At 40.6% G+C, this 27,525-nt stretch overlaps 1 protein-coding gene across 1 annotated transcript in view; it reads right to left on the reverse strand.

Annotated features, from left to right (window-relative positions):
* Window positions 1–27,525, reverse strand: part of ABCA13 (ATP binding cassette subfamily A member 13) — a 2,590,787-nt gene that overhangs the window by 1,633,489 nt on the left and 929,773 nt on the right. The window lies entirely within an intron of this gene.

Below are 27,525 nucleotides of genomic sequence, written 5' to 3' on the forward strand. Positions count from 1 at the left end.
ATGGGGTAGGGCGCTTTTAAACCAATGAATGTGCTCTTGATAAGATAATGGAACTTCTAAGTCAACATATGGGAAATACTCATCGGGTGGTTCATCTTCAAAGTGTTCATGAAATAACTGTGTGTGCATCTGCAAGCGGGAATTTCACCCAAGAATAGAATACCTCTGTTCTGAATACTTTGTTTCCCTCAACCACAAAGGTAACATCTTCACCCGTTGCTGGGAGGCCATGTTGTAACAATTCATGGTTACTGCCTGTCTGCAACTTTCTGAAATATTTAGTCCATCTATCTTTTTTCCATTGTTTTCATCCTGTTCCGTCATTGTTAGAGCAGTAGTATTTAGCCAAATTGTTATGGAGATACGGTTTCCACAGTATGGTAAACTTTAATGCTGCAACCTTGATTAACTTACAGCCAATACATAGGGTAGACATACTTCTCTGCTGCATATTTGTTTCCCTTCCCACTTTGGACGTATCTGGTTAAAAATATGATTAGGGCTCTCCAAGAAAACCTGACTGAACTGCTCAGATTTGACCATTAAATTTAAGAGCCTAAACAACATTGGCAGCACCATATCGTGTAGTCCCTACTAATCCATAGGATCTGCGCATTGTTTGAACAACATAAACTAGGGGATTGGTGTCAAGACTGGTTCTGGACACCCACGCAGGACATGTTGGCCTATAGACCGGCTAGGTCACGGTGCCACTGTAAGCCCCCATAGCCTGCCAGGGAGCGAATGGTTTCTGGCAACCACTGAACATGACAATCCTCATCCCCCAGGAATCGTAGAAACAATACCGAACCTTTCTCTGAGTCACTTGTGCTCACTTATTCTCTGAGAAGTATACAGAGAATAGACAGAAGCAGATAAAAGTAATTATAAGCACCAAAAATATGAATAGCAGATATAATTCTACAATGGTGCTAAAACAATGTATATATGCAGGCATATAAAACAAGGAAGTAATCGAGCATACTACTACTATGCGAACCGTACCCTAAGTGTACCTAGAGTATATGTAGGTGTAGAGCCAAGAATCCCCCCAATGGATGATCCAACCTCATTACCTGATAAGAGAGAATTAAGGACTCCGTCCTGGTCACGAACTGGACACCCCTCACGGGATGTCAGATCACTGCATGGTGATTTCTCAGCATGCACGGACCCTCGGTGTCAGCGGACGTGCCTCCTATACTAATCTATTGGGATGCCTATTATTTATAATAAAAAGCAGCCATGGGATGTGCACATTAGATTAGTGATGTTATGGATATGTAAATAGCATTGTCTCCTTGTGGATGATGATAGGACGACTTTTGTACCTAGGGCGTAGAGAGGCCTAGTACATGATGTTCAAGGCATCAAAGATAATGTTGTAGGAAGCTGGATGTGTAAACAAAGTAGTTTCAGAGAAACTAATACAACATTTTCTTGCATGCAAATGTGTGTAAAAGTTCACAGCCGAAATGGTATGTAGGGCAATTGAAGAAATAAGCTGCTTCGCTACATGGGCTTAACTCTGGAATATAACAATGTCACCTGGTTACATTAGGCCCAGATAGATCCGCCATTTTACATGCTCACGTTTTTAAGTCACTTCTTTTCCTTAAACAGGATGACATTTGACATACACTAATTTGCATGTAAATACAGGATAATATTCTTCGAGTCAGCTTTGCTCACATTTCCACTTCGCAGGCACACTATCAAATGAATACCTTGAACATTCTGTACAAAGGATAAGATCATTAGGCAAATGTTATTCTTTGTTTTTGGTCATTCACTGATAGAGCTATTTCAATAGAATAAACAATAGCGGCCTGACTGGGGCATCAACATGGTAATATGGATGATGATATTATATATACAACATCGATCTTCTGTTTAAACATAGGATCATTTTGCTGGCACTGAGAGGTCACCCACATGCCAGAATACCAGTCCAGCTGATTACTGTTTACCTCTTGCGAGGTATGCTGCTCAGCTCTCCACCAGGATGGGTATCCTAATGACACTACCCACAGGCAGCGGGAAGTTAAATCATCCTACAGGGATTTGGCAGATTCACTCACCCTAGACATGCTAGGTTAGGAAGAGCTAGATAGGAGTACCATTTATTACAGTACTTGTATGCAAGCATATATTCTCTGTAATAGGTAAAATGGTTGAACTGTTTTTTTTTTTTTCACCATTCTCGTAATGCTAATCACATTATTCTGTTTCCTTCTCTTTTGAAGCACACATTTTTTTAATTAAGAATCACAATGCTTTAATAAATATTGAAACATTTTCCTGTGTATTTCTTTGATTATGTATAAGCAAATAAGCGAAAGGGTTCTAGATCTTTTACCACGATTTCCTTGGGGAGTCACGGCTGTCATGTTCGAAGTCTGCACATCCATTTATTTCCTTGTCAGGTTAGGGGTACAGATGTTGCACTGTGACCTAGCAGGACAAAGGCCTACATATCAGGAAGGTGTGCGTGGAGTCAGTCTAACACAGTTCTGATGGTTATGTTGCTCAACAAATGCACAGCTTTACTTGGGAAAGTATAAGCCATACAACATAGCGCCACCAACATTCTAGCTTGTGCTCTTATTTAATGGATCATCTGAGTAGTTTTCTTTTGTATGCCTAAAAACCCCTACTCACCTCCTAATGTCCGTGGTGTTAAGGAAAAATCCTCCTCAGCTGAGTAAGTAAATCCTACGTATTGGCCGTAGGCTGTTCAACCTTGAACCTTTCAAAGGATCACCCCATAGAGGTACTCTCTCTGAATTCAACATATTCACACGGCTGAAGGCGAAAAAGCTGGTAACATACCAGTAAATTGCAGACAAGTGGTTACACAAATGCTGCTACAACGTGGACTGGCTCTTGCGGGTAGGGACATTAACCTTGTGGTTGAGGGTCACAAAGCTTTTAGTACAATAAGATTCTATTCATGGTTTAAATGCCCCGTATAAGAAACGCGGACAAGATAGTTTCATAAATACACTGAGGCTGCAGTTCCGAATAACTACATAGCTTATGAAGCATCAGAAATACCACTAACTTACCAAAAACATCAAAATTGGTTTGAAAGATCCCACAAACATGCACACAGCAATGTTAGACTAGGTCCTCTTAGCAAAGAGTGAGCAACTTGGCCGGTCTTAGCCGGTTACGCACCCTACACAGATACAGAAAATCTGACAGGTCCAGACCTACATACATATACACCGATCTGGTCAGAACATATAGATGTTTGACAACATTTTTCATGAAGACAATGACAACAAATACTGCAAGGGCTGCTCAAACTGCACAACCACATTTGGTTACACCTGGCATTAGTCCACAAACATTCAATGCAGTCAAATGTTAAATTCCCCTCAGACAGGAAGAAATTCCATTCTGGATTGCACAAAAAACAAGTCAGCTTGAAGCAGTGTTTCCCCATATGGGATCTCAGAAAAAACACAGATTTCTCACCATATGTCTGCCAATGGGGATGGCTCCCCAGGTAGAAGACTGCTCCACTTGGGGTACAGTCTTTCTTCAATCAATCAATGACACTTATAGAGCGCGCTACATACCCGTAGGGTCTCAAGGCGCTGGGGGGGGGGGGGGGTGCTACTGCTCGAACAGCCAGGTCTCCAGCTTCTTCCTGAAGGAGAGGTGGTCTTGGGTCAGGCGCAGGTCGGTCGGGAGGGAGTTCCAGGTCTTGGCGGCCAGGTAGGAGAAGGACCTTCCTCCTGTAGTCGCTCTTCGGATGCGGGGGACGGCGGCGAGGGCGTGGTTGGCTGATCGGAGGTGGCGTTTGGGAGTGTAGAAGTTGATCGGGCTGTTGAGGTAGCTCGGGCCTTGGTCGTGTAGGGCTTTGTGTGCGTGGGTGAGGAGGCGGAAGGTGATTCTTTTGTTGACGGGGAGCCAGTGAAGGTCTCTCAGGTGTCCGGTGATGTGGCTGGTTCGTGGGATGTCGAGGATGAGTCTGGCTGAGGCATTCTGGATCCGCTGGAGTCTCTTCTGGACCTTGGCGGTGGTACCGGCGTAGAGGGCGTTGCCGTAGTCCAGTCGGCTGGTGACGAGGGCCTGGGTGACGGTCTTCCTGGTCTCGGTGGGGATCCACCAGAAGATCTTCCGTAGCATGCGTAGGATGTTGAAGCACGCCGAGGAGACGTTGTTGACTTGCCTTGTCATGGAGAGGGAGGAGTCCAGGATGAAGCCCAGGTTGCGTGCATGGTCTGTCGGTTTGGGTGCGGCGCCCAGGGCGGGAGGCCACCAGGAGTTGTCCCAGGCGGAGGGTGAAGAGCCCAGGATGAGGACCTCCGTCTTGTCAGAGTTCAGTTTCAGGCGGCTGGTCGCCATCCACTCGGCTACCTCTTTCATCCCTTCGTGCAGGTTGGCTCTGGCGGAGGCGGGGTCGTTGGTCAGGGAGAGGATCAGCTGGGTGTCGTCGGCGTAGGAGATTATGCTGAGGTTGTGTTTGCGTACGATGGCCGCGAGGGGGCTCATGTAGACGTTGAAGAGGGTGGGGCTCAGAGATGATCCTTGAGGGACGCCGCAGATGACTTCGGAGGCCTCTGACTTGTACGGTGGTAGGCGGACTCTCTGTGTTCTTCCGTCGAGGAAGGAGATGATCCATTCCAGCGCCTTGCAGTATATACCAGAACACACAGTACACTCTCATTAGCTGTTTTGCCAGAGGTGCTCAAACAGATCCGAAATTAGTATGAGCCAGCCCTTGGCCTGGATTTGGAGATAAAACTGATGGGCAACTTTGCCACAGTATTCACTATAATGTTAAGTAACTTTAATGGGGAAGTAGCAGCATTGGCGGCACGCCAATGACCCACTCACAAACTTGACTCCGGGAGAGGAGGAGTGCAGGTTACCAAATTTAGTGAGGAAACCTATGCATCCAAAGGCAGAGGTAATTTGGGAGGCAGACCTAATAAGCCACACATTAAGAGTAATTATGGAAAGGATAACTCGAAGCAGGCATTAGATTTTCCTCTAAAAAGAAGTGGGATAATAAGAAAAAAAGAAAAGACTAAATCACGGAGTGGATCTCCTAAACAGGAGACCACTGAAAAATGCTAATATCTGTGTAACTGTGAAAATATTAATATATCAGGATTGTGATACTATGTTCAGCTCATTCCTATCAGGATTCATCCAAAAAACGCTTGAAGAGAGGTGACAATCACTTCCCAGAGGAGTACGTGAAATTAAAGGACTCACAATGCTCACCTGACTCGATAAAAAAAGGAAGATAAACCTAAACAGTCCAGACCTCAATTTAAAAAGAAGGAGGTAGCTGGCATCGAAGTCAAGCATGCCCAGAATATGAAGGACACTTCTTCTGAATGTGGAATGGGCTCTGACCATGCTCGACAGTGCAGCAAAAGTCTCAATAGTTAGCTGGAATCTTATGGAATCTTATGGAGTCACTAGCAGCAGTAAACACCTGATAGAAGACTGAGTGTCCACATTAGCTATATGAGTTGCAACTCCAGATGGAGGGGGATACACCACATACCATTAATGTTCTCTTTTGGGAGATCTTGTCATTCTCCTTTCACATTCTCTTGGCCAAAAGGGATTGGCCACCAAAGTTTGTCATGGATTACTCCGAAGGAGAAATGGTAATTTTACCTTCTTTTTCCGATCTTGTTCCAGATGCAATTAAACATTCATGCGCCAAGGAGTGGGATTTACCGCAAGCTCCTGTGTTATACCGCAACCACATGCGGTGGTTTGACAGTTCCCTTTATCACATCATAGCAGTGAGGTAAACCCCACAACCTCAAAGACAATACCCCATTACACATAAGGCTAAAAAACAAGTTAGAAAGATTCTCATGCAACTTGAGTACAAAGGTGTAATTGACGTTGCGCCTCCCCTATGAATAATCCTTTGTTTCTGGTAATGAAACCAGACCATTCATATCATCTAGTATTAAATTAAAGATACTTGAACACAGCTACACATACATTCACTGCACAAAATGAGCACAACGGGCGCTAATGGACAACACAGTGAGGAAAAAACACAAAGCCACTTTAGACATTTCCAATGCGCTTGGTGCTCAAAAGTAGTTCTATCAATTGGCCCAGAGCTATAAGAACAGCCCAGGGTTGTTTTCAGTCCATTTGCAAGATCATTTGCAAGAATATTATGACCAGGCATTGTCCTATGTCGGTGACATATATCTAACAGATGATGACCTTTCAACTCACTTGGCTAGAGTATATCACATCGTTTTGGGATTTGATCACATGGGCTACAAATTAAATTTCAATAATTCAAAGATAGCCAACCTCAATGTCCCAATTCTAGGATACGAGTTGTCAAGTGAAGGCAGAAGCCTAGCAACACTTTCCTAGAGAAGAGTGCACTTTTACAACCACCAAGCGCATTGAAGAAACTCCAATCAATTTTGGGTTTCCTCATTTTTGGCAGAACATACATTGCAGATTATGGGAAGTGGATAAAATCATTCTACGACATGATTCGTCCAGACTTTTCAACTTTTGAAGTACACATTGGACAATGGAACACAAACAAAGACTATGTTCAGTAAAAACTGACATGCTAGCAACCAAACACTTACACACATGTGTAAATACCAGGAACTTGGTGATCCATATAACTGTGGGTGCATCAGGGTACACCTATGTCACGTTCAATGAAGGAGATACTGTACCAATTGCAATATATCGAATTTATACACCAATGCTGTCATACGTTTTGTACTGACAGAAAAGATTCTGACAGTGGTACAGACTGCTGTAGTGAGATAAAGATCTCTTGCTCAAGGGAAACACATTATTGTCGTGACTCCAGTCCCAACCTTAGCAGCAGGCACAAAGGCCACCATTCCAATTGAAAAAGCTTTACATCCACAATGGATACAATTAGCCAGCTTTCTCACAGCAACCGATCTAGATTACATATTTACCTCTTCACTACAAACACAAGCCTATCTTCAATATGAAAACAAATATTTTCTACCTAATGAAGACATGCCTCTAGATCAGTATGATTGCATCATCTGTACTGACGGTTCTGCACAGCCTGCCGTAGGGACAAAACACCAATACTCTGCAGCATGCGCCACTGTAAAGGATAGAATGGAAGATGGGGAATTTCACCCTCACAAAACCTACTTGTAGTCACTAGGTGATTGCACAGAGCAGCTGGCTGAACTAAAAGCTCTAATTTTGACGCTTGAGAATATGGATTGCGGATTTCCCACACTTATAGAGTTTGATTTGTATAATTGTGTCCAGTCTTACAATGGTTACTTACACTGTTGGAGCCAGAATGGATTCTGAGATTCCAAAGGGTGCAGATAAAGCACAAGCTGCTTTGGGGTAAGGTGGCATAACAAAAAGATCAAACAGCCTCCGGCTACTTCATCGGCTTTAATGACTTGTCTTTGGATTCATATGACCTATCAGCACTATGGCCCGAGGTAGACTGCGTGAGTTCTACATTTGGCTGAAAAAGACAAACTTTATCCTCCAAAGCCATACATTTGGATGACAATTTCGTTACTTTTCCTCTTCATTTGGGTTGGTTTTGTGAAAGACTTTTTCCTGATTCTGAATGGACACTATCTCCCAGAACACTCTACTGTCGAGCTGGTGAACTTGGTTTTAAGACCACATTCTTCATTACACAAAGTACAAAGAGACATTTCACTGGTGAACATTTCTGCTTTTCCTGTCCCTTCTGGAATCATTTGGGATAAGGTATCCTATGACATATTTGGAGCTACAGAATTCATTTGAACTCCATATGTGTTCAAAATGTCTTTGCATGATATCAGTCCTAGTATTATCTCTGATGATTTGGACATTGATGGAGTGCATGAAATGCTAGATGATCTACAGCATTCAACTATTTTTAACAATGATGAAATGTGTGATGGCATAGCACATTATGAAGAAATGTTCTGTTTTCCTAATACTCGTCACCATTTCTTGCATAAAGCAAGTATTCCATGTGCAGTATTTATTACACACAATGAGAACACTGCCCTACACCACCACACGGTAGCACAAAAGCATTTGCACAGAAGTTTGCATATTTGTCTGGTCATAATCCAGCTGACCATAGTCTTAATATTATAACCTTACACCCTCAGGGTCTAAGAAAACTATGCTCACTGACATTAAGCTGATTTAGTCTACATCTTTCATTTCCCAGCTGTCTGTACAAGGGTTTGACTTTTGGAAAGAGAATGTTGTTCTGAAATCTATTTGGGGAACTAAAGATTGGCAGGTTCATGGAAACAAGACTTTATTTAGATCATGCTTTATACCACAACAATTGGTTTTCCTGAACAAAACTGCAACAGCCAGTCTTGGCCTGGCCAAGATAAAAGATTGAAACGCACCAAATACTGTTCACTGTTGCAGACATACCTTCTGTGGATTGGATAATCCACAAGTTTATTTCTTTGCCAATTTCGACATTTCACTTCCAGTACTGCTTATAACACAATCAAGAAGGCAGATATGAAGTGTTAGGAGAGGAGTATGTACACTAGTCATGGAACTTACTTTTCAAATTCCAATTTAAGAATGGTGAGACTGAGCTTTCTCTTAGGGGGACTGCGAGAGTACAGTGGGACATTCCTTAGTTTGCAGGGAAGTTTTGCTGCAGGGAGCATGTAATGCATCTCAGGGAAACTTGTCATGTTATTTTAGGGTTCTAAGGCTGCTGTGATCCATCCAGCTTTAAGATTAATCTCTAATGTGAGTTATTTGATGATGAATGATCAGGGCTGCTGCAGGATGAGCCCAGCAGTTGCCTATATGGTAATGGTTTCTGCGGTCATGAGCTGTTGTAAAGAAGTACTGCTTTCACATCCCACACAGTTAGGGATGAACGCTTTGGCATTTGATAGAGCTTACGAATGCGCGCATTGAGGCTTTAAGAACACTGAACGCCTTAATGTTCCAGAAGGATGTGGCCTTAACATCTGCAAGGAAGACGTTTGATCTTCAAGTTGCAAGGTCCTCTTCTGAGCTATAGTCACTACACTGCACTAAATATCCACACTATTTTAGGGCGCACCACATGTTCAACATGTTTAGTACTGCAGGGGTGGCACACTTTTTAAGACAATTGGGTTGGTTAGCACCTTCCAGAAGGTTTATAGAGTTATTCCATCATTCATACACTCTGTGCTTGGAAGCATTTTTGGAGACTTACCACTTGTACTGTTCCTAGTTTTTGGGATTGTACTTCTATATTTTCTGCTCCAGAATGGATGCCCCATCACGAGGCCAAATGAGGATAGAACTACCACACATGCTCCTGTGTTCTGAACGCATGATGCAGTGCTTTGGCAAATCCTTACTTCAGGAACTGAATGATCATTGGGCATATGCCTAGGAACACAACTTGTTCAATCTCCGGACATTAATTTACTGGAGTGTCCATTAACGACTCACTTGTGCCATTGCCCTTTGCGCTTTCCATTGCTTCTAAATGTTTACTATGAGCCTTCGTGGGATACTTTGGCTCCTGGTGATCTGGACCCTGGCTCGTCTTCTGTGGGTTAAGCACTGGCAGTTCCTCCCTTGGTGGACGTTGAGGTGGATGGACTAGGACATATTTGTTCTATGGACCTGATGCTTTGGGTGTCTCTGGGGACATGGTCTGCCGTTTCTGGGGACAGCAACATTTTGTCAACTTCTCAGAACACATAAACAATCTGACAGTTTTGAGTTGTGGGAACTTTTATTGTAGCCAAGTTTTTAACATCCTAAATTGGTTTTAAATTGAACCGTTTTTTAACTTGCTCTTTAAGTTTCCTTTTTAATTACATTTTGAAATAGTGGCTTTCTGAATGCTTTGATTTTCAACATAGCATGATGCCTTATTATGATTTTAGGGTCTATGCTTTTACTTATATTGTTTGTGGGGTACAACTGATTACACGAATAAGGTCCAAAGACAACTAAATGATCCTGCTTGTTATAAAAAAAAAATTCAAAAGATCCAACTTTGGAGCTTCAAGGCCAATTATTTGCCATCTTGAAAGAGGGCTTCGAACAAGGATTTCTGGGCCCTAAAGAATATAATTTCCTACAGAATAGACATCCAAGGGTTCCAGTGTTTTATATCTTGCCAAAGATTCACAAAGATGAGACTCATCCACCTGGGATGCCCATTGTCTCCGGGTGTGAATCCTTGGTTGAACCGATCTCCAAATACGTGGACTGTTTTCTGAAAAGCTTCATGGCTGGAGTAACCTCCTATCTCCAAGATACCACCGACTTCATCAATAAATTGGAGAGGGTAGAGTTTGACAAATATAAAGATCTGATGGTGACGTTGGATGTCACCTCTTTGTATACTCAAATTCCACAGGACTAAGCAGTGGCAGTGCTTTCGTTCTTTTTGGAAAAAAGAGGAAAAACCTGTGCAGGTACCGACTCAATTTATAGTTGATTTGGCTTCTTTTGCTCTTAAAAAGAATTACTTCACTTTTGGGAATGACTTCTTCTTCCAAATAAAGGGTGTGGCGATGGGGTGTCCCTTTGCCCCAGAGCTAGCCGTGTTGTACATGTCAATGTATGAGGACACATTTGTCCATAATAACAACCCTTTTTTGCAATACATCACTACATGGCTATGGTTCATAGATGACATTTTTATGGTATGGACTGGAGGAGAGGAGCAATTGTTGCTCTTTTTTGATTCGCTCAAACTAAGAACGGAGGATATAAAATTCAGCATCTCTCATTCAGTTAATAGAATATCATTTCTGGATGTAGAGGTTTATCCTGCGGAAGGGGGCTTGGTGACGACCCTGTACACTAAAACCACAGACAGGAATAAGGCTCTCCTATTCTCTATCAATCATCTGAGGAGCCTGCGAGAAAATTTGCCGTACGGCCAATTTTTAAGAATCCGTAGAAATTGCTACTATAACGATGAATACAACCTGCATGCTAATAATTTAGTAGATAGACTGCGGGACCGCGGCAATCCTAAGAAATTAGTTAATAGAGCTATGAAACGCACACGTTGGACCCCGAGAGAGTCACTCTTGGAAAGAAAGGTTAAATCACCAACACAAGGCCAAGTTTGCGTCACTACGTTCTGCCCAATTCGAACAAACTTAAAAAGGTGATTACTCAAAATTGGCACCTAATTAAGAACTTGGATGATGACTTTTAAATTCCCCCATTGTTTGCATTTAAGAAAGACAGCAGTTTATCCAATCATATTGTGAGAGCCTCTTCGAAAAAAGATCCTAAAACTTCTTTGAGGCAATTAATGGGCCTAACCCCAATAACTGGACATCACAAATGTGGGACGTGTGTATGCTGTGATTTAACAGTAGAAGGATCCCTTTTTGTTCATCGTGGGATCTATTGGAAACACAAGGCCTTTAGTAACTGCAAAACTAAAAATTTGTTATATGGAATTACATGCCCTTGAGGGTTACTATACAATGGCAAAACAAATCAGGAGATACGGCAGAGAATCCCCCAACACAAATCTAGGATTAAGATGAACGTAGAGACAGCTCCCCTTGTAAATCACTGGAAGAAAAAATTTCACACTGAAAGAGATCTGAAATGGACAGTTATTTCCAAAGTGGAGCGAGATGCTCGAGGAGGGGATTTGCCTTAAAATTGTCTAAAAGAGAAGCCTTTCTCATCGTGAAATTTGACACGGCTGTGTCTGGTCTCAATGAGTTATCTAAGATATTTAAATTATGATTTAGATCTCATAGTGCAGTTCCGGAAAGATCATAATGAAAATTTCAGTAGTCAGAAATTATATGTAGTGTACGACGGAGCCCTCTGACGTGGACTTGTACACTGTGAGGGTTATGCCCCCCTTTATAAGGTTTCCCATGTTATGACAGTAAATTCTACGTTTGTTGCCCTGGAATTGGAGCATTAATGTTTAAGTGCAGCCATTGGGCTATTTGATATATTCGACTCGTCCAATTTCAGCTTACTTGGCAGATCGGCAATTTTTATTTTTTCCTCATAAAACTTTGGCAAATGGGATTCTCTATTGAAACGTAAAGTAGCATTCTAAGGATGTATAAGTATACATCACTAACATAAGTGGGGTCAAAGAAAAGATTTTTAAATCTATATACAAACGATTATCCCCAGAATGCATTAGGATACATTAGCATTAAATGTGACAATAAGGAATAGCCTTCTTTACATAAAACTATTATTCCCAGAAGGCCTCAGGGTTTTCCACCATGGAGCCTGGTAATAAGGATTTCTATCATAAAATATGCAATTAATTTAAAATCATTATACATATAATATTGGGGGGCATTCTATTTAGTTTCATTATTTCTGCCTTTGTGTTTGTAGAGTGAGACACTTTTCTTTAACACGGAAGATCATCGGCGTTCAGCTCCAATGCGCATGCGCATTGACATCAGAAGAACTAAATTTCCCAGGTTTGGAAGACGCAAGCTAATGTAGCAAACGTGTTTGACTAAGCCCCACGTCTGGATTATGATCGAGTTTGTGAATCCGATTTGAAAAGGAATGTTTCAATGCTCGAGTGGGTAAGGCGAACGGTGCATTATATCGATTGGGTGGACTATCAATAGGCTCTGGCTTGGCAACTGAATATCATGTTTTTATTTTAGTGACGGAACAGAACTGCCTTGAAAAATACCTTCAATCTTGGCCATTGCGCCGGCTGGCGCATGGAGGTACGTGAATGTTTGTTAAGCAATTGGGAAGATTGTTGAAAAGAGATGTCTCATACTTATTTGTATAAGTCTTAGAAGAGAGTCAAGTATATGGCTTTTTCTATTTTTGTGAACAGAACAATAACATCGAAGTATACTAGAGCATCAAGTTTAAGAACCCTGTAAAGTGGCAACCATTAAGTAAGTACTTCCTAAACGTGGAAATACTGACTATGGGGTAGACGAATTGGTTTGAGGACTGGTGGAACTTATGTGTTTTGTTTTCTCTTTCCTCTTCTTACCCTCCCTTTTCTGCTCTTGGTTGTTTCACAGAGACTTCCGACTCCTTAATTCTTGTGAAAGTAGACCCTGTGGCTCCCTTGTAATTAGGTAAGCAGGGACTGAGGCTCTTGATGGCATTGAGCACTTTCTTGGTCTGTAAACAGATATGTGTAATACTTTTTTGTTTTATTTTACAGTTTGTTGGGTCCTGAGGAGAATCCCAAGTTTAAAGGGATTTGAAACGCGTAGACCACAGATTCTGCCAAACAGTGGTTTTTGTAAATTAGATTTACTTTTGTTATGCCCGATCTTTGTAAAAAACTGCATTGACTGTATAGTTGTGTAAATATTGTATAGGGTGTACATATAAGAAAAATCCTTCCTTGAAAAGGTTAACCACAGTTTTGTTTGGCTTTCAAGGTGCTTTTTAGGTGACATAATTGTTCCTCTTGTTGTTTTGCACTAAGCAGGTCGAGTGTGTTTGTTGTGTCTTTGAGTGAGTGGGTTGCGAAATATTGAATGTGTTTTTTTTTTTAATGGTTGTGAATTGGTTGCATTGTTAGTATTTGTGCCTAAATGTATTTAAATGTTATGGTTGTGCATGGCTTGTAGTTATGTATTCCTTGTAAAAAACATTTGTGCTACTGAAATAAAAGGGACTAATGAGCTTTCAGGTGTATTGCATTGTGATCTCTGCACTTTTGGTTAAATCAATTAAATTAATGGATGAGTATTGGCATTTTTCTTGTTGTGTAGTTTAATTATATTGTTGGCATTGTTTTTAGGAAGAATTTTTGTCGTCTCACGTCCAAGGAGTGTATGTCACATGGTTACATTAGGCCTGGATGGAAACGCCATTTTAAATGCTCACGTTTTCAAGTTGCCTTCTTTCCTTAAACACAATGACATTTGACACATATTAATTTGTGTGCAAATAGTTGATAATATTCTTCAAACTCCGTTTTGCTTACATTTCCACTTCCTAGGCACACTATTAAATATCTTGAACATTCTGTGCAAGGGCTAAGTTCGTTACGCAAAATGTTGTTCTTTGTTTTTGGTTGTTTGGCGACAGAGCTATCACAATAGAATAGCCAATAGTGGCCTGACTGGTGTTTCGGCATAGTAATATGAATGATGTTATTATATATACAACATTGATCCTTTGTTTAGACAGAGAAGCATTCCACTGGCACTGAGAGGTCCCCCACATGCCAGAATTCCAGCCCAGTTGAATCCTGTTTACCTATAATTGTAAATTGTAAATTGATACTTGTATAGCGCACTACTCACCCGCAAGGGTCTCAAGGCGCTTGTACGAATACCGCTGTGGAACCCATCCTGGCTTTCCCTGTGAGGCGTCCACTCCTGGGCACCCCCAAGGCGGAGGCCAGGCATACTTAGCGTTGTGGGGGCCGTTGTGGAGATTAAGCAAGCTATTGCCCAGAGTTGCAGAGTGGGACTCCATGACTGGAATAGTCACCGAGGCGAGAATTATCAGGTCAGTGGAATTTTGAGTCCAAGACCTGCCGAGGCGGGGAATTGAACCCTGGTCCCGGGCTAGACCTCTGCATCAGGGTCTGCCGCTCTAATCATTGAGCCACACTTCTCCACTCTTCTCCTATTGTGAGGCATGCTGACCAGCTCTCCAACTAGAATGGGATTCCTGATGACACCAGCCCACAGTTAACAAGGAGTTAGATCAAACTACAGGGATTTGGAAGATTCGCCCACTCTAGACAGGCTGATTAGGTAGTGCTAGGTAGCAGCAGGAGTTATTACAGTACTTGTATGCAAGCATATATTCTCTAAAATGAGTAAAATGTATGAAATGTTTATCTTTTTCACTATTCTCGTAATGCTAATCACATTATTCTGTTTCCTTCTATTGATTTTTGTAGAACAAGTATTTTACTCAAGAATCACAATGCTTTAATAACCATTAAAATGTTTTACTGTGTATTTCTTGTGTATCTCTTTGGGTATGTATAAGTAACTAAGCGAAAGGGTTCTAGATCTGTTACCACAATTTCCTTGGGGAGTCAGGCTGTCATGTTTTAAAGTTGCACATCAATTTGTCACCTTGTCAGGTTAGGGGTACAGATCATGCACTGTGAGTTAGCAAGACTAGGACCATCATATCCTGATGGTGTGCATGGAGTTGGTCTTGCACAGTTAAGATGGTTATTTCGTCCAACAAATGCACAGTTTTACTTGGGAAAGTATAAGCCGTACAACACCAGTGGAAGCTTCTCCCAGTTGACCTGCATAGGGCACCTACCATTATAATGTTCATAAAAAGAGAGAAACCTAGCTTTTTATTCTTGATTAGTCTTCCATGATTTCGCTTGCATTTCTTCTAGTTCCAAATGCAAAAACCACAGTTGATCGACAGAATGCTGAACAATGTCATACATTCACCGCAGTACAGAGATCTGGGCCTAAATCCATCGTTTTTTTGCACTCCACACCACCCCAGTTCAGGCATGGCCATATGCAAATCAGTCTGACCCTGTGCCTCATGGGAACGAACAGTCCAGTCCGAACTGCCAAGCCATGCCTTCCCTGGACCGGCTTGCTTGAATCCAGTGGGTTTAGGCCCAGATCTCTTTACTGGGGTGAATGTATGACATTGTTCTGCATTCTGTCCATCAACTGTGGTTTTTGCATTTGTCACCCCGAGTGGGATGGGTATGCTCAGACGTGAGTCCCATGCTCTCCACACCACTGGATTCAGGCAAGCCGGGCTGAAGACGGCTGGAATGCCAGAAACCGGTCCTCAGAAGCTTGTTTCCGGTCCGGGGAAGGCATGGCTTGGCAGTTCGGGCCGGACTGTTCCCATGAGGCACAGGGTCAGGCTGATTTGCATATGTCCATGTCTGAAGTGGGGTGGTCTGGAGTGCAAAAAAACTGTGGATTTAGGCCCAGATCTCTGTATTGGGGTGAATGTATGACATTGTTCTGCATTCTGTCCATCAACTGTGGTTTTTGCATTTGTCACCCCGAGGGGGATGGGTATGCTCAGATGTGAGTCCCATGCTCTCCACACCACTGGATTCAAGCAAGCCGGGCTGAAGACGGCTGGAATGCCAGAAACCGGTCCTCTGAAGCTTGTTTCCGGTCCAGGGAAGGCATGGCTTGGCAGTTCGGGCTGGACTGTTCCCATGAGGCACAGGGTCAGACTGATTTGCATATGTCCATGTCTGAACTGAGGTGGTGTGGAGTGCAAAAAAACGATGGATTTAGGCCCAGATCTCTGTACTGGGGTGAATGTATGACATTGTTCTGCATTCTGTCCATCAACTGTGGTTTTTGCATTTGTCACCCCGAGTGGGATGGGTATGCTCAGACGTGAGTCCCATGCTCTCCACACCACTGGATTCAAGCAAGCCGGGCTGAAGACGGCTGGAATGCCAGAAACCGGTCCTCGGAAGCTTGTTTCCGGTCCAGGGAAGGCATGGCTTGGCAGTTCGGGCTGGACTGTTCCCATGAGGCACAGGGTCAGACTGATTTGCATATGTCCATGTCTGAACTGGGGTGGTGTGGAGTGCAAAAAAAATGATGGGTTTAGGTCCAGATCTCTGTACTGGGGTGAATGTATGACATTGTTCTGCATTCTGTCCATCAACTGTGGTTTTTGCATTTGTCACCCCGAGTGGGATGGGTATGCTCAGACGTGAGTCCCATGCTCTCCACACCACTGGATTCAAGCAAGCCGGGCTGAAGACGGCTGGAATGCCAGAAACCGGTCCTCTGAAGCTTGTTTCTGGTCCAAGGAAGGCATGGCTATGCAGTTCGGGCTGGACTGTTCCCATGAGGCACAGGGTCAGACTGATTTGCATATGTCCATGTCTGAACTGGGGTGGTGTGGAGTGCAAAAAAACGATAGATTTAGGCCCAGATCTCTGTACTGGGGTGAATGTATGACATTGTTCTGCATTCTGTCCATCAACTGTGGTTTTTGCATTTCTTCTAGTTCCAGTATACTCCTTTGGGTAGGTTTGCACTTTAAAAGTGTTTCATTAATTAATTAATGTATTCATTCATTCATTCATACATCACTTGTGGATAATTCTTCAGACTCACTTAGTAGATTGATGAAGCGTATTGAGGCAGACTTGAAAGAGTTGCCTGATGAAGAGTGGAGGGAGGCTAAAAAAGGGAAAATCTTCCTCTCAGTAAAAGTTTGTTTATTGCAGTTCAGCTGTCTACACTGAACTTACTACTCAATTGTTCAACCATGTTTTATGAAACATGGGAACACAGGGTCTTTGAGTTTTCTGGAACACAGCGGTATTTTGTCCTCCGTTATAGGCTGACTATTAAAACGTAATCCACAACTTGTAATTCACAGTTGTATTCTGCTATTGAACTTAAAGTTGCCCACTGCACAAACATTTAGAATAATTAGGGTGTGTTGCTTGCTTAAGGAGACATCACACAGAATTGGTCACATAAGGATTCTCCCTTTTATTCTGAGTGGCGAAGGTTAATCAAGAGATGTTCAATTTTACAAGACTCCATTTATAGTTCCAGCTGCTATCCCAAAAAATCATGAGGGAATATGGGCACAGTAGCAAACTCACATTAAAGATAATATAATATGAAGCTTATGTTTATGCATCACACATGTTTTAATGCATGTTTCACTTCTATGTATACATGTAACACCGTGACACAAACTACTCATTCAGGTTAATAGTCTGTGACTTTTATAGTACCACCTACCAAGCCATAATAACTGCTGTCAAAAATGCCCTGGCATTACTATTATAGTTAAACAAGTAATGCAAGTTGGTACAAAAAAAACATTCAGAGAAAGTCATCTGGAGGCTGGCCCTTTACCTAGAAACAGGTGTTTGCACAGAAAGAACACAAACTAGGAGATGCCTGTTGTGCCAACACTCTTGCAGTACTACTGGCTTACTCCTGGTTCTGAAGAAAGAATCTTTCTTACTCATAGAAAACAAATTAGGCAAGTATTGTTCTGATTGGTACAGCACAAGGTAAAGTCATGGGCCTAATTTACTATATTTTGACACATGACAGTACAGCAAGCCTTCCTACTGTGCTGCCGTGTGTTAAAATAAAAAAGGCAGGAATGCGCTGTAACTATAAGATAAGGCGCATTCCTGTCCTTCTCCCCAGCAGCCATGAGCGAATGGTGCAAGGGTGCCTGCATTGCAGGGATGATTGTTGTTGTGCAGGAAGGGACACCTTCCTGCACACAAACTATCATTCGTGGTGTTTTGCTCCTTCTATGTGTGCTGCACCACAATACAGCACACATAGAAAGAAAAGAGCAAAATATGGTGAAAAATAAAACAATTTCTCCTTGTTGCGCCACTCCTGAAGTAGGATCTGGACACATTCCCGGGTATACGACCCTTTGTAAATCTGGGAATGTGTCAGGTTCCATGGATGTTGCGTGGGAACACGCACAGCAGCATCCATGGATCGTCCCTTTCACAAGGGGTGAAAGGGCCCCATACTTACAAAGCCTGGAAAACCCACGAAGGGTGTAAATATGGGTAGGCACACTGCACAAGCCCTTCAGTATTTTCGGAGGCATGTTCAAGAGTAGATCTATTTTGGATTTGTTGTTCCTAAAAAAAACTAATTTTGATAAATGAAATTGATCAACGCAGTGTGTGCATACTGTAACTGTTTGTTGGCTAAAAATGGAATTGCTTTGATTGTGAAAAAAGCATAAATGAAACTGAACAAAATTGCACCAGTTACTAAAGTGTTTTTTAAAATCGAACAGAAGAACAACATGCAGCAAATATGTGATTGAGGGGATTAACTGAAGTATATTCTGGTGAAATCGATGTAGAATTAAGCTTATTAATTTTTCACTGAGATTACCATTACTTTTGCATTTGAAAAACATCTTGCCAATATCTTGTCCTGGGTTTTAGTATGATTTTTAGATACCATATGTAGTTTTTATACATAGACACATGACGCCTGCTCTCCTTTACTTGATAAATAGCAAGGGCGCATAAGTAATGCAAATCCAAGTATGTAACAAAAGCTGCCCAATTATATTTTCAGTGTATTGTCACATATTATTTGCATATTGTTATTTTCCAATTGTCCATTAAAAAATGGAACAGCCGAATTGCAACTATCTTAAAAAATTGGTGTTGTTATGAGAGCATAACGCTGTCTACAACAGTCTGACAACTTTAGGTCATGTGGTGTTGGCTTGACTTCCTCATGTCCTGTTGCCTCCAAGGTAACAGGGGGGCATTCTGGAGTGGGGCATTCAGCAGCCACTGTTCGGTCTTATGGCAGACTTATCTTCTTGAACTTTGAATAAATTCTTATTTTGCCAAACTGATTCGGCCATGTCATTGCAGGTCACCCATTATTTCTATTATGAAGCTGTCTAGCTATAAAGGATAATCAAGTAATCTGGCCAGGCCATGGTCACGGAAGTTCCAAATTTGCACCGTTGCTGGAGTAATTTTGCATAAACATTTCTAGACTGCAATGAATTCCCAGTTATACCACTTGAAACATGCAAACATTTCCTTCGCATTGGCTAACCAGTGCAAACACGACTTTTGCACCAGGTCTTTGCTCAATATAGCACTGCAAATATCAGTGTAAAATATTACTGGCGTCAGTCAGTCAACGTAATCCAGAAATGTCACTACACTGATGCAATAATTGTAATATACCTTCTTGACTTCTTTTAACTTTAAAATAGGGATAGTTACAATATTTATAACACTCGTGTCTCATAGTTGGTTAACTTCAGTGTAGTAATGTATCCATTATCCAAGTGGAATCTGCATAATGGATTGTTCCTGAGAAGGGCCCCATTATGCATTTTTCGGACCATTGGTAGTTCCTACTATTTTTAACATTCAGTATATGTATTTTTATACTCTCAAGCAAATAAAAACATCCAATTCTTTAGTAGTTTTGTACATCCATAGTATGTTATAACTTTTTCCAAGATGGCGCCCACTAGTTTTTGTAATTGCAGTATGCTATTGAACATACATTATTGGATGTGCTCACTGCATATTAATGCGAGATTTTTTACAGTTCCCGAAAAAACGCAATTCCCGGGTCATTGGTAGTCCTAGTTGGTTTATTATAATTAGCAAGTATCCTTTACATCTTACAGCAATCATCACGAAACTTGTTTAAGAACTTGATAACATTATTTCGGTTTGTCAGTTCTTGCAAGTTCAAATATTTAGTGAGTGCATTTCCGATTCTCTAAACATGTATGACCATCCCTTTGTATAGGAGTTTCACATATCTACAGCAAGTCTGGACCTATTCTAAGATGGCGCCCACAATTCTGTGTTGTCGGAGTGTACCTCCGTAGTGTATCTGTCATTTACGCACTATCGCGAGATTTGTCCTAATTGGCGGCAAGTCTTCACACTTTAAAATGGCCAACTTCAGCAGCCATAGCGTACGAAGAACTGCAGTAAGACGCCCGCTTCGTGAACCGAGCCGTCTTTTTCATAGTAAGTACGCATATCCCTTGCAGCTCAACCTTGCATCATGCAGACCACTTCTTTTTCCGCATCAGGGTGGTACTGGTAAGGCATGATCAAGCATTGTGAATATGGTTTTTTGCCCTCCGTTTTGGGGATACCTTTACCCCGTAATTTGCTGTGCTGGGTCTTTATCAACTTTGTTGCCGGTGTTACAAATATTAAGCTATTACAAGTGAATAACACCGAATTTGTATAGATTGTAGAACGGCTAATCCTTGATTTCAAATCGGAAAGCTCAGTTTCGGACGCATTTAAAAATACGGTTTAGTCTTCTCCCTTCACCTATGTCGCACTTATCTTGTTGGCGCCTAGGCTGCCATATCTTTTGCAAGTAATATCAACAATGGATCTTCTTTGATTAAAACAACCAGTACCAATATTTGACTAGTGTGTAACTCCTAGTCCTTACTGTATACCATAGGACTTTTTTTAGCGCGCTGCCCATCTATTACATATGGCAATTCACATTGCTTACATACATTATTTTCCGCAGATGGAGTAGATATGGTAGTGATGACGAATATTAGTCATCCTTTATCTCACCAGAGCATCATGACCATTTGGAATACATCTTCTTATTAAGGTAAGAAGAGTATTGCCTTTTTCAGTGAATGGCTATTAGACTCGAGTTACAAAAGACTGAATTACATACCATGTCTGCATTTTTGTACCGTTTATGTTTTTTAGTAAATTCAAGTGGGCGCCCCATCTGTTCTTTATCTTCATTACCCTTTTCGAGGGTTCGTCTCATCTTCTGAAATAATATAGTCCTTCTACCAGGTACACCCTTAGTGATATTGGAAATGAATTGATAAATAGCTTGCTCTGATCGAGACTAACTGTACCCTCCTATATGTTATGTCTTTCCTATTTTTCACAGTAGACATAAGGCTACACGCACTATAGTTTTGGAGAACCCTATTATTGACAGAATTACGGATCCCAGTTCGCCAATTCTACCTATTCACAATAAGGTACTGTCATAGTTTCATTTACTATGGCCTTGTCACTAGGCCTTTTGTAAGTAATTACTACAACCAATTTATTATCTTTTTTCAGTAAGAGTCCTATCTGTGAATTTGTTGTGCTTTCCAATAAGTTATAAGTACCTCCATATGCAGATTATTGTTGTTTTCTGCTATTGATTTCATCCTCATGAGCGATCCCGTGTTTATTTGAGGGACCCCTCCTTCCCATGCAACCTCCCAGTTAACTTTATCCCTTAAATCAAATATGAATTGGTTATTAGTCTCATCTACATGTATAAAATTGTTGTCTCCTGTGCTGTTTAACCATCCAGCAGCCAGGTTGATTTGATAGATGTATATATGTATATTCTGTATAAAGTATTATAAACTTTGCGATGAGTTATTGTATATATTTGTAACTCTTGTGGTGAGATTTAATTATGTATTGTACATAGGCAAACAGATGTACTATGATGTTCTAATTTTAAATGTACATAAATGAATCCGCTGGGCTTAGTCTGGCTACTGTCCCTAGGTAATAAAGGAGATTGATTCAGATTGAACAAATTATCAACAGAAATGTAACTTAAATCATTTGAAGAATGAGAATTTTCTAGCTTGCTAATGACATTTATCTTTTGTTTCTTAGTCTACATAATTGTGCATGAATACAGACTTCCTGAAGAAGGTTCACGCCGAAACGCGTTGAAATGGGAATGCACTTCTGTATTTTATAAATCAAACGAATTGTTTATTATTATTCACACTTATTATATTATATGTATTGTTTTTTTGTATGTAATAATTCATAACAAGATAAAAAAAATACTCTCTATAAAAAAAGATGATATAAAAAGAAATAAAATAATAGAATATATCAACACTATTATAGTGTGAGTTCAGTCATTAGCTTCTAGCTTTCTCTCTCTTAAGGACAACAAGCACAAAACCCGGTGCATTTTAGCTCTTTCTTACCTCACGTGTTAATTCCTTGCCAGGGTTTATCCCATTAGGCAGGGGCCCCTTTTCTTTCAAATATGTTACATGGCACAGCCAGGGTGATAGCTGTCAACAGCTCAGCAGATGCCCTTGTGGGCCGTGGCCCAGGACTATGAAGGTTCCACTGCACCCTACATATACAGATGCCTTTTACTACCCGGCCAGGGCATGGGAGACTATTTTCCTCCTTGATTTAGGACAGTAGTGTAACACAGGCCCCTGCAGCCCCTATGGTGCACGGGGGCCCCCAAGCTCCGAGGGGCCCCCTCAGCACAGTACTCTGTTCGGAGATCTCCTGATTGAGTCCAGAGGGGACCACTCCACATGACTTGTAGGGGCCCCCCCTCAAGTTTCGTTACGCCATTGATTTTGGGCCGATTGCACCTTTATTAAACACTCATGCCAGCCTGGGCCCTGCCTCCAGTGCGGCTGAGCAATTCACTCTTTCCTGTCGTCAATTATGGGGAGACTTCCAATACCCCTGGTCTCAGGTGCAAAGGAGTCCACAGCAGCAATCAACAGGAAGAGACTTTGGAACTGTTGGGTGCAATCTTGGAGGTTCGCTGTAAATTACGAGATTCAATTTGAGAGTTTTAAAGGAAACAGTAAGGCTAAATCAGCTAAGTAAGAGAAGAGCAACATATGTCACAATAGTAAAAACAGCAAACAGAGACGCTACTGCATTTATAAATAAATCCATTTAAGGATGAAACCACAAGACGAGGTGTTACTATCAACAGTAAGCTGATCTATCATGTAAAATCACTACCATATTGGAAGGTGATCATTTCGAAGAAAGGTGATAAATTAGTAGAAATTAATCTTCTCCACTGTCACCAAAACGTGAACCCACATCTTCAATATGATTTACAGCGTTGTTGTAGGAAAGTTTTCAAGTAGGAACAAATAAGTAGCATTAGAATTATTATTTTAGCTTGAAAATAAATAATAAATTACTGGATATTAGGGTTAAAAAAATGGAGCTATTATTGACGTTTTGTCAATTGGGAATGTTAAGATGATCTCCCATCCCCTTAAGCAACACTCTAACCACAAACATTTCATTGAATTTGTCATTACCGCTCATTTATTCTTAGCTTTACCCCCGTCCCAATGGCTTTTCTCCTTAGAACAGTTAGCTGCACACATGTAAACTAAAGATCTATTGGCAACCTGTACACACCCTCTCCTGATGTGACCGCCCCCACAATCTTCCACATTCTGCACCCAGCTCTCCAGACACAATCCTCTAATCTATCAACTTTCCCACTGAGTTCCTCCACTTTAATATTGCTATCACCACTGCAAAGCTAAGCAGAAAGAAAAAAGGCAATCCCCCCGATTCAGATCGATCGTAAAGCGGTCCTTCGAAGCATTAATAATCAAGCTAACACACTAACTACTGATCAACCTGCAATTTTTCCCACAAGATTGTGGATTTGCTTGCAGCTACCCTCTCCAGAGCTGTAGACACGTGTACCATTGTGGAGAGACAGAGGATTTACCTACAAACAATGATTCACAGAAACCATAAGCAAAAACAAAAGAGAGTGCTGAGAAATATGCTGTTACTTGCTGATAATCTTCATTACCCTGATTATGGTCTTCCTCGTCCCAGTCCGTTCATTAGTGAGGCAATCCCGCCTCCAGACAGGCCACTGAAATGCTGGGTAGTTTTTATTTTTTGGATATAAATCCTTACACTCCCTGCCATGACTGCTAATAACAAGGCCAGACACAACAACAGCGGGTGGGAGGGGGTGAGGAAGGGAACAGGACTGGGATGAGGAGGGCCCTTAATGGTGGTAATAAATATTACTGAAAAGTAAAGACACATTACCCACTCATAGGACTTCCACGTCCCAGTCCTTACGTTAGTGGGGAAAGCACAAACCAAAACACAAAGATAATAAATTACACCAAAGATACATGCTGAACATAATGTTTAATCAAAACAAGCTTTAAGACATAGCTGCATTTATAACTCCAACAGCAAAATTGTCCACAAAAGTATGCAAAAAATCAAGACAATAATGCTTGATAAAAATCTGATGCAATTGCCAGGTAGCCGCCCTACAAATCTCAGGGATAGAGACACCTGCCACCTTATCCCAGGAAGCAGACACAGACCGAGTGGAGCGTCCCTGAACATGAGTTGGAGGAGCCAGCCCTGTATACTTATAAGACTGGAAAACTGCCAAGCACACCCACCTGCTGATGGTGGACGTAGAGACCTTCTTCACCTTAGTCACTCCCTCACAGGACACTAACGGAGCAGGGGAAAGACAAAAGCCTCGATACGCTGCAGATAAATATGAAGGGCTCTCTGGACTTCAAATACAGAAGGAACCAGGGTATTTCTCCCCCTGGAAAATGAGGAAGGACAACCTCCTGTTGTAAATGAAATTTAGAAGAGTCTTTAGGGAGAAAGGCTGGATCCAGCCGGAAAACCACCCTGTGTGGTAGAAACTGCAAATAGGGAAAAGATATAAGCAAGGCCCCCAATTCAACCATTCTCCGAGATGAAGTAATGGACACCAGGAAGGTCAAGTTAGTAAACAACCACAACAAATTGTTCTCCAGCAAAGGCTCAAAAGGGGACAATTAAAGACCCTCAGGACAGATGGCAGATCCCAAGAGGGTAAAATGACCACAGTGACCAGGAAGCAGAAATCAAACAATCATCAACATAGGAAAAAATAGAGATACCTCAAAACTGCAACCCCCCCCACATCCAGAGCTAATACATTGTTAAAAGTGCAGGGAGCGGTGGTGAGTCTGAAAGGCAAAAGATCACTGAGGATATTGAGGGACAAAATATAGACTACTAAAAATATCGATGCCAAAATATTGACAGACAAATATTGAAATCCTATCTACAAACAGGTAAGTAAAAAATATCGACCCCAAAATATTGTTAAAAAATATATACTTTGTAAAAATATTGAATTTCCTAAAAATAATGTAAAATTAAAAAAACTATAAAAACAAATAACTAAAATATACTTAATAATACTTAAATAACCTTAAAAATATTAAATAATAATTTAAGTTATAAATAAAATTATAAAATTTCATTTGTTAAAGCATATATGTATATATATATTAACATAATATTATTTAAAAATATACAATATTATTACCGTAGGATAGCGGGATTCTAAAAATTACTATTCCCACTCCAGAGAGTGCAACAGTAGGGAAAGCGTTGGATAGCGTAGGGGTAAAAATTACTATTCCCACTCCAGTGAGTGCAACAGTAGGGAAAGTAATTACTTCATATATTATTTTAAAAATATATATATATTAATAAATATCTATAAAAAATTAAAGTAATTACCAATTTAATATAATATAATAATTAATCAATTAAAAATACAAATTAAAAATAATTATTACAATTATGTACCTATTAATACAAATTGATTACAAATTAACAATTAAATATTTAGCAATTAAAAATTAATTAACAATTAATTCAAAATAAATACAAATAAATACATTAAATTATGTAATTAATTATAATTTAATTACTTCCCACCAAATTCCCCTATAAACCCACATCCCACAACAGAAAATAAATTAGTAAAATTAACATAATTATCAATTAATCAATTAAATAAAATTAATTGGCAATTAAAATGTAATTAATTACCAAATAAAAATTAATTAACAAACAATTCACAAAAATACCAATAAAAAATGTACATATTTAATTAATTATAATCAAATTACTTCCCACCCTATTCCCCTATAAACCCACAACCCGCTACAGAAAATAAATTAGTAAAATTAAAATAATTATCAATTAATCAATTAAATAAAATTAATTGACAATTAAAATTTTATTAATTACCAAATAAAAATTAATTAACCATTAATTCAAAATAAATACCAATAAATACATTTACATATTTAATTAATTATAATTAAATTACTTCCCACCCTATTCCCCTATAAACCCACATCCCGCTACAGAATTAAATTACGCAAAAATTAAATAACATACAATTCATTAATTAAAATAAATTATAACATAAATACACACTTTTCACCCATATAATAACATAAAAACACTATAAAAAATTCGATATTATTAAAAATTCGATAATTTTAATAACCTATATTATATACTTCGATATTTTGACTTTCTATATTTTAAAAATTCGATATTACATTACTTACCTTAAAAACGATATTTTTGATGACTATATTCTGTCCATTCGATATTTTGTCCATTCTATATTTTGAAGTCGATATTTTGTCCATTCGATATTTTGAAGTCGATATTTTGTCTGTTTACCGAAAGGCAACATATGAAACTGACAATGACCCCTGTGCACCGCAAACCTCAGAAACCGCTGGCTTTCTTGATGAACAGGCACATGAAAATATGTACCCTCCAAATCCAGGGTTTCCAAAAAATTGCCATAGGCGCAGACTCCTCCTCCTTTATGATTGTAAGAGTCAATCAGGAAGCGTACATGAACAACTTATTATTTATAACTGTCTCCTAGCAACCAAGTCTCAACCTTGGGCGCTAAAAGACAGGGTACTGCCTCCCCCGCATCCACATACAATGTAGACATAGCTTCGGGCCAGGTGCTGCTAGAATTTCTCCTGCACCCAAACTGCCTGCCCTCAACCACCCAGAATGCTTCCTGCCCCAGGCAAGAACATGGGTAGGGAGCGTGGTTCCAAGCAGACCAAGTACACAACCTACCGAAACATACACTACGAATAGCACGATCCACCAACAAGGGCACAAATATAACAACAAACACCGCGAGTATGCGAAATGGCACCCTTTTTGGGAAAAACAAAAATTGTAGTCACATAGACCGCTTCCAACAGCACATTGCGTTCCAACAGACCGTCTAGGAACAGAAAAACAAGCAGGCATGGCAAAGGGTGGGAGGGTTTTATGTACTAAAAATAAAAAGCAGACAAGCATTTCAGAGGCCTGTAGGGAGGCGGGATCACCTCACTAATATAAGGACTGGGATGAGGTGGACTTCTCAGGGGGTAATGACCTGGCTCAAATCCCTCAAC

The sequence above is a fragment of the Lissotriton vulgaris genome, chromosome 4_1 (genome assembly GCF_964263255.1).
Source record: "Lissotriton vulgaris chromosome 4_1, aLisVul1.2, whole genome shotgun sequence".
Classification (NCBI taxonomy): domain Eukaryota; kingdom Metazoa; phylum Chordata; class Amphibia; order Caudata; family Salamandridae; genus Lissotriton; species Lissotriton vulgaris.